The sequence below is a fragment of the Oncorhynchus mykiss genome, chromosome 26, assembly GCF_013265735.2.
Source record: "Oncorhynchus mykiss isolate Arlee chromosome 26, USDA_OmykA_1.1, whole genome shotgun sequence".
Classification (NCBI taxonomy): domain Eukaryota; kingdom Metazoa; phylum Chordata; class Actinopteri; order Salmoniformes; family Salmonidae; genus Oncorhynchus; species Oncorhynchus mykiss.
The window spans coordinates 19,317,483-19,327,269 of NC_048590.1; positions in this window are offsets into that span (position 1 = coordinate 19,317,483).

The following is a 9,787-nucleotide window of genomic DNA, read 5'->3' on the forward strand; positions in this document are numbered from 1 at the left end:
TTTCTGGGTACAGGAACAATGGTGGACATCTTGAAGCATGTGGACACAGCAGACTGGGATAGGGAGAGATTGAATAAGTCCGTAAACACTCCAGCAAGCTGGTCTGCGCATGCTCTGATGACGCGGCTAGGGATGCCGTTTGGGCCCGGCAGCCTTGCGAGGGTTAACACGCTTAAATATGTTACTCACATCGGCCATGGAGAAGGAGAGTCCACAGTCCTTGGTAACGGGCCGTGTCGGTGGCACTGGGTTATCCTCAAAGCTGGCGAAGAAGATGTTTAGCCTGTCCAGAAGCAAGATGTCGGTGTCCGTGACTTGGCTGGTTTTCCAGTTCGTGACTGTCTGTAATTCCTGCCACATACGTCTTGTGTTTAAGGCGTTGAATTGTGACTCCACTTTGTCTCTATACTGATGTTTTGCCTGTTTGATTGTCTAACGGAGGGAATAACAACACTGTTTGTATTCGGCCATATTCCCAGTCACCTTGCCATGGTTAAATGCGATGGTTCACGCTTTCAGTTTTGGTGAATGCTGCCACCTATCCATGGTTTCTGATTAGGGTAGGTTTTAATAGTGGGTACAACATCTCCTATACACGTCCTGATAAACTCAGTCCCATATCAGTGTATTCGTCTATGTTGTTCTCAGAGGCTGCCCGGAACATATCCCAGTCTGCGTTATCAAATCAATCTTGAAGCGTGGATTCCAATTGGTCAGACCAGCTTTGAATAGTCCTTAGCATGGGTACTTCCTGATTGAGTTTCTGCCTAAAGGAATAGAGGAGCAAAATGGAGTTGTGATCAGGTTTGCCGAAGGATTGAAAGGGGAGGGCCTTGTAGGAATCCTGGAAATTGGAGTAGCAGTTGTTGAGTGTTTTAGCAGCGTGAGTACTACAGTTAATGTGTTGTTAAAACTTAGGTAACATTTCCCTCAAATTTGCTTTGAGTTATGCATTAGGGGGCGCTATTAAAAATGTTGGATGAAAAACATTCCCATTTTAAACAAGATATTTTGTCACGGAAAGATGCTCGACTATGCATATAATTGACAGCTTTGGAAAGAAGACACTCTGACGTTTCCAAAACTGCAAAGATATTGTCTGTGGGTGCCACAGAACTGATGTTACAGGCGAAACCCAGATTAAAATCCAACCAGGAAGTGCCGCATTTTTTGAAACCGCCTCATGCCAATGACTCCTTTTATGGCTGTGAATGAGCTAGAAATGAGCTTACGTTTTCCACGTATTCCCCAAGGTGTCTAAAGCATTGTGACGTCTTTTTAGGCATTTCCATTGTCGCAAGAGGTTAAAATCCACAGCTACAATAAATGCGGCCTCATGATATGTGGTTTCCAGTTTGCATAAAGTCCAGTGAAGTTCTTTGAGGGCCGTCGTGGAATCGGCTTGAGGGGGAATATTCACGGCTGTGACTATAACCGAAGATAATTCTCTTGGGAGGTAATACGGACGGCATTTGATTGTGAGGTATTCTTGGTCGGGTGAACAAAAGGACTTGAGTTCCTGTATGGTATCACAATCACACCATGAGTAGTTAATCATAAAACACACCACCGCCCTTCTTCTTCCCGGAGAGATATTTATTCTGGTCTACGCGATGAACTGAGAACCCAACTGGGTGAACAGACTCAGACAGTATATCCGTGAAACACAGTATGTTACAATCCCTGATGTCTCTCTGGAAGGAAATCTTTGCCCTGAGCTCATCAACTTTATTATCCAGAGACTGAACATTAGCGAGTAATAAAGTGGTGGGTGGTGTGCGCGAGTTTTGGAACAGCCTTTGGGATCAGTTCAATTGCCCTGGGGGGTACAAACAAAGGATCTGGTTCGGGAAAATTGTATTACTGGTTCCACTAGCGGAACCCCCCCGCAACAGCCAGTGAAAGGGCAGGGCGCCAAATTCAAAACAACAAAAATCTCATAATTAAAATTCCTCAAGCGTACAAGTATTTTACACCATTTGAAAGATACAATTCTCGTGAATCCAGCCACAGTGTCTGATTTCAAAAAGGATTTACAGTGAAAGCACCACAAACGATTATGTTAGGTCACCACCAAGCAACAGAAAAACACAGCCATTTATACAGCCAAAGAGACAAGTCACAAAAAGCAGAAATAGAGATAAAATTAATCACTAACCTTTGATCTTCATCAGATGACATTCATATGACTTCATGTTACACAATACATGTATGTTTTGTTTGATAAAGTTCATATTTATATAGAAAAAATCTGAGTTTACATTGGCGCGTTACGTTCAGTAGTTCTAAAACATGCGGGGATTGTGCAGAGAACCACATCAAATTACAGACATACTCATAATAAACATTGATAAAGATACGACTATTATACATGGAACTTTAAATAAACTTCTCCTTAATGCAAACGCTGTGTCAGATTTCAAAAAAACTTTGCAGAGAAAGCAAATCATGCAATAATCTGAGTAAAGCCTTTAGACAACAACGCAGCCAAAAAGATACCTGTCATATTGGGTAGTCAACATTACTCAGAAATAGCATTTTAAATATTCACTTACCTTTGATGATCTTCATCAGAATGCACTCCCAGGAATCCCAGTTCCACCATAAATGTGTGATTTGTTCGATAATGTCCATCAGTTATGTCCAAATATCTTCTTTTGTTAGGGCGTTTGGTAAACAAATCCAAAAGCAGTGTTCAGGTCGCGCCGAACGTCGGACGAAAAGTTTTAAAAAGTTCCGTTACAGCCCGTAGAAACATGCCAAACTTAATATGGAATCAATCTTTAGGATGTTTTTAACATAAAATTTCATTAATGTTCCAACCGGACAATTCCTCTGTCTGTACAAATTAAGTGGAACGTAGCTACCTTTCACGTGAGCGTGCCAGACCGACGCTGTGGCACTATGCCAGACCACTCACTCAAAGAGCTCTTATGAGCCCATCCTTTAGAGTATAATCCTCAAAACAGTTTGTAAATACTGATGACATCTAGTGGAAGCCTTGGAAAGTGAAACATAACTATCATCCCACTGTATCTTCAATGGGGGCTGAGTTGAAAAACAACAAACCTCAGATTTCCCACTTCCTGGTTGGATTTTTTTCTCAGGTTTTTGCCTGCCATATGAGTTCTGTTATACTCACAGACATAATTCAATCAGTTTTAGAAACTTCAGAGTGTTTTCTATCCAAATGTACCAATTATATGCATATTCTAGCTTTTACGGCTGAGTAGAAGGCAGCTTAATTTGGGCACGTTTTTCATCCAAGCTACCCAATACTGCCCCCTACCCCAAAGAAGTTAATGCTGGTGAGTTCCTGCCATATCCAAAAAGTTCTACCTGGCTGTATGTAATAACACAAAACAAATCCTGGGCTAATAATGTAAGAAATAACACATACAAAAAGAAAAACTGCAACGTTTCCTAAGAGCTTGAAGCACGGCAGCCCTATCCATCTGCGCCATTTTCTTGTTGTTGATACCATGGAAGAAGGTTGGCTGAGAGACATCCCATAAACAACACCTTCAAACGTGGATTGTCTGAACTGAGCAGTGTGATATAGGGGGATTTGAGAACTGTCCATGCTGTGAAATGACTTGTGAGTGGACTCCCTAAGGTTGTTGCTAGTGCTGACATCATCAGAAGGCTTGATAATCTCCTAGTTATAGAGTTGGCTTTTTTAGCGGGTTGGTAATTCTTTGAGCTTCCGAGATCAAGGATTAAAAGCCACTTCTGGCATATAGCCAGATCCAAGGGGAAAGACAGACAATAAGTTATGTCTGTCTTGAGACCTATCAGACATATTTACCCATAAGCCATTCAATTCTCATTCATTACACCATTATTTTGTCCCTAAATTAGTTACTTATTGCTCATCGTTACATACATGACAGTGGAGGTATGCTGAGCTTCAATAATTGCCCTCATTATTCCTATTTATATTGGGTAAATCTGCACATAATTGGATGTCATCTGGAGTGAGAGAAGAGAGATCTTAAAAACCAGAGAGTAACTCAGTGAACTTGAGAAAAGTCATTTTCAGGGAGTGGTTGTAGGAAGAAGTTGAAGATGTTGTCACCCTTTTCAAAGTACAGTAAAGTCATCCACATAGAGAGAGGAGGAAATGGTGGGATGGTATAACATATCAAAGGTTTAACTTTATACTTTTGAGTCAGAAACTTGTATTTTTATAAAGTATCTTGTTGAAAACCCAGATGTTTCCTCCACAGTGCCAGAGTATTGCATGGATTTTATTTGAGGCTGATAGCTAGTTGATTGTCATAAAACCATGGATTGTCTTTGACTGGCTAGTCTCCCATGGGTAACAGCTTTGATATTGAGATCAATTTAATCCCCCAGTGGATGTATTCCTATCTTTTTTCCTGGTACACCGGCTAGCAACTAACATACTATCTGACATTGAACTTAAATTAAAGTTTCTTTAATTGTGTATTTTACTAGTGCCCTCAACAAGCCTTCAAGTATTTTCAGACTGCTGTCTTCACCATTGTGTAAAAGTGACCAGGTTAATTGCCCCTTTCCCCTTTAGACATCAGTCCTGGGGAGATCATTTTTTTTTGCAGTATGAGGTGCTGTGAACCTTTTGACTTCAATTTCCTTGCGATTGGCAGAGTTAAATTAGAGGGAGGCTTCTAATCTTGCCACAGCTCTCTGGCCTCTGCAACAAGTTAAAGAGAGGGACGTACAGCCACTGTGGACCTTCACTGTGCCTTTTCCTCTCACACTTTTCCTCTCACGCTAGACAATGATTAGTCTCTGGAATATGTATTGCTAGATGATGAGTATCTGAAATGTTCACACACTTTACTCCAGGTCAGACATAATTCTTCTTTGCACCACAATGTTTTAATGGATAACAGCTTCTCTCGAGGGTCTCATCAACATTACCACCTTGAGGGACAGTTTATCTTTTCGAAACCAAAGAAACAAAGTGGAAACATGATGTTGTCATAAATGTAAACAGCCACTAGCTAATTAAAGCCATTTCTCTGAATTCTGTTTTTGTGCACTTCTGGGTTGTTTTACTGCTTTGGGCTGGGCTTCCCGTATTCAATGTACTGTATCTCTACGTTGTTGATCAAGTCCTTCAAATAACACCACAGAGTAACACAATTAAGGTTCTAGAAAAAACGTGTCCATAGTACTTTTGCCAATATAGACCATGCCACAGGTACAGGTGAACATGGAAATGAAGTTACCATTATGTGGGCAGCAGGTAGCCTAGCTGGTACAAATAACAATAAAATAAAACAATAACAATAAAACATCTAGTGACAATAAAACATCTATTACATGTGATTATCCGGTGTATGTGACAGTAAAACATCTATTACATGTGATTATAGACAATATGAATGAGGTCCTGTCATGTTATGTCAATGTTAAAGTTATGTTCATGACAATCTAATATAGGCATTACATTGTAACATTTGAACATTTGAAGTGTTGTCCAAGTTTGTATTCTAATCACATATTACTGGTCAGCATCTATGAAACAATAATGCAGGCTTCTGAGTGTACTGAGGCTGCACTAGTGTATCAAACTTTCATTGCAATTAGCTCCTCATTTGGGTAAGTAATGACACAGCTACTTTGATAAATGCCAATCACCAGATCTGTGTGTGTGTGTATGTGTGTGTATTTGAGTGTGCATATGTGTGTGTATATTAGGTTCAAGTACAGGAATTAGGCTGTATGAGTGCAAAAGTACTACTCTTGCTCCTCCACAAATAGGGGAAGGTAACATGCTACTTTCAGGTAACCACCATGAAGAGCAAGCAGATGGTGAGCACAGATGTTCCTAGGTTGGGGAACAGTCTGCAGCCTGGCACCTATTCCCCTGGGCGCCAGTCCATTTCAGTGGGGAACTCACCACAAGGTGTTCAGATTGGCAAGCACCATGGCTATGCTGGAACTGAAGCTAAAGGTTCACACCTCTCCTCTCCATGTGTCTTTTTCTCCCTCATTTGAAACTCATCTGAAGCTCGCTTGAGCAAATGTGTTTTCTAAATTGCTGTGAAAGTAGAAATCATACACCAAGCTGTTCTTTAATTGGGAAAACATTCATGTTTTATTCACATTCAAAGCAATGTGAATATATTCACCATTATTTTTTACTTACATATGATTTTATAATGTTGGCAGTTTTCATAATATTCTACTTTTATGTTGCAATTTGGACCTCACGAGGCACAAGTTAAATCATAAAATCACTTCAAGAGTGTGGATTCTTCTTCTTTAATCAAAGTACTTTATTTTCCAAATAGGTTTTATTGGCTGTTTTTATTGGTGTTTTTAAAGTGTTCCATGATATTTATTTAAATTTCTCATCACTGGATGCTTTTTCCATGTTCAGCCATGAAGGGTGTAGCACTAGCACACCTGATTTAAAATCATGTTTTTAATTAACACATTATCTTAAATAGGTATGTTAGAGCTGGACTGGAATAAAAGCATGCGCACATTTTGTCTCTCAAACACTGTTGTTGGCCATATTTTCGATGTAGCTATTATCCAGCTTTGAAAAAGAAATGAAAGTTGTGATTCATTTTAACATTTCATTTCTTAGAAACAATAGTTGCAAAATCTTAAAAAATATAAGCACTCTTGCTATTTGTAGTTATATTTTTAAGGTACCCAACCATAACATTGGAATATCATTCTACTATAACACTGGGGGGAAATGCTTCCAATAAATGAATCTGATGCTTGCAACTCAATTGTATATTTTGTAATTACAATAAAAGGTACTGGGAAAGAACCAAAGCGTTTAAGGTGAATGGATTTTCCTTTTTTTAATTTGATAACTCTTTCTTCCCTGTCAGTCCTTGTCAGTCAGAGCTGAGAGTTTGGAGGCATTTACCAGCCAAATCGATACATGGCCTACTGCATATTTTAAAGGAAATGAACTTAGCTTGTTTAAAGATGCCGATAAACAACATTAGAACCGAGAGCTTTGACGCATCAGGAAAAACTTGTTCATCTATCAAACTGTTTTTGGATATGCTTAAAACAACGTTTTGGAAAGCCACGTCAAACAAAACCAAAAGCAATTAAAACACGGTTTTTGCTTTTTCAATAAAAATATGGTTGAGTACAGCCTTACACAATGTCAAGAATTGGCTGTATGGTAAATTCATTGGAGACTTATAGATGCTTACTGATTGTACATGGATAACACTATTAAACTGTAGATCAGTGGAGTGGGTAGGCTAATTCTAACCGTTAAACTCCATGATCAGGACATCCCATGATCCTTACTCACTTTAGTCTTCATCAACTCACTTCAATAAATATTCAGCTATGCAAATAGGATACAAATGAGCATTTTGTACTGCGCGACATACCGTATTTATAGATATGGAAATAAATAATAAAAGCTAAGCTCAATAAAGTAGGAACACACATAATGCCAAAAAGGAGGTCATCATCAGAGGGCCCAAAGAAGATATGTGCCTGAGCAGAGGGTGATATAGAGGCAGGGCATGTGATCCTTCTGCGGTTTAGCATCTGTCCCGGGGTAGAGAAGCACTGTTGTGCTTTTTGCATACGTATTTGAGTTATTGCTCCTGAGGGAGCCACTATATATCCAAGGACCCGTGGATGGGTGACAATGAGGGCCTGGATTTCCTTCTTCTTTATCAGTGCCTGTCTCCCTCCTGATGTATCTCTCAGCACAACTTCAGATTGCCTCATCTATCATTGCCCTCAGATATGAAAATGTAGATCTCGACATTGGGTCGAGTCACATTGTTACGAGTGCAATCTGGGCGATCATGGGGGAGGTCCTCCATCGTAGACCGAGGGGAAACAGCATGAACATCTATTCATTCGATAATGGATTTGGACACTTTCTTTCACTCTATCCTTAAATAATTGATGTAATGTGTGTTGTCAAACCAAGATCAATAATGTGTACAGTACCCATGCTCTTGCACACTTGCCATTTCCGTGGTAGTAAACTTTTTCCTCAGTTTGTAAAGTGAGAACTTACTTTGCATAGTGGCAAACATATTTGGAGTCAATATTTGTATTCCAACTGTTACTGGGAGCAGAATAGCTATGTGGCCACTATTGATTGATTCCAACTAGTATGAATATTAAGAAAACGTCAATGATGCCAGTGGATATGGGCATGGCTGGATGTAATCAACATCCTTGTGTTTCTCTGAAATCAGCGATGTTTTTCATCTATGTTCTTAACTTGCCAACTCCCTTTCTCTCATTTGTTTATTGGGTCCCCTTAATAAACTCTGATTAATTAGATTAGACTTAATGAAAGAGTAATCAATTGGCATTACACAAGGTCATTCACTATCTATTCTCAAACTGTGAACACTATAGTGGGTTATCTCATGGCTGAACCTTGATTTATCTTCCAGGAATAAACACTTCATAAATACTGTATACATGAATGAATTACAGTCTATCTGGTGAACATGTATATATGATTGACCAAAATAACTCTTGAACACATTACTGGTGTTTTTCCACTGCAGGGCCGTGCCGTGAATATCACGGTTCCTATTTCATTTCCATTTGCCCATGGCCCGCTTGATTACTGGAACCAAAAGTGATATTCAACCTCGTTTGATATCTGTTATTGACCTCGAACCAAGTAGGCCAGTGGGTGGGGTTATAATTGGCCATACTCAATGACTGGTCTCACACAATGATGTCACAGTGTCTCATATCCAGAGGCAACTGGATTCTTTCACCAGGAATGAAAAGGTCTTCCAAAAAAGATTGGGTATGTTAGCCGAGATGAGAATCCATTGGTTAGTAAAACAGTGCAGGGCAAAAAATTAAGAAACTCAAACAAGAATATAAAAAGATAAAAGACCACGACAAAGAAATTGACCACCATCGATGCTGTACTGGGATGAGGACCAGGAATGTCTGGTCGGGAGATGCTGGATTCGTCATCCCCGACAGCATTATTTGAAGCAAAGATGACGCCGAGCAGCAATGATCAGCATGGTAATACATTGTTTTTAGCCAAATGACTATCTAGCTAGCAACCAATGTCTTCAGCGTAGCTAGCTGTAGCGTGTGAGAATGAGCACTGCGCCAGACGTGAACCAGGGTCGACAATTTCTCATATAAACATGGACTTAACTACGTGTTTGGCATTAGCTGGAGTATCCAACTTTACATTATACAAGCAAACATACTTTTCAGAGGACATTCCTGAACCAACAGACTCGGAGGAAGCTGCATACTCGAACGGTGAAGCCACAACCTCAAAGCCCTGCACCACCAGACACTCAGGGTCCATCAACACAATCAATGCTCCTGCAACCCCTGAGCCCTGCACCCCCAGGCGCCAGGGGTCCATTCTTGGTTGGTAAACAGTTCAATATCAATTGATTGTCATGTTCCCTTGTTTAGCCCTAATCACACAATTTAGCTTTCTTTGACAGGGGTGGGCAATCTCCTCCACAGAAGGCTTTTGTCATGACAGTGATATGTTCCTAAACATTATTCAAGAAGGCAGTATGGATCTAGAAATATATACATACTGTAAAACTGTCTCATGAGTCATATACAATGAATCATATTCTGACCCATGACCTTTATTATTTGCATCACTTGTGTATCTGGTTGGTAGATCTGGTTTGCCCCACACTGGCCTTTGCTGGATTATATTTAATCAATATAATGAGACAATACATGGTTGGAGGACAAAGCTGCACTCACACTGGCTGCCCTCGGGTTTCCTTTGGAGTCTGTACCTTATCATTCCTGTACTGTACATGTCATTACT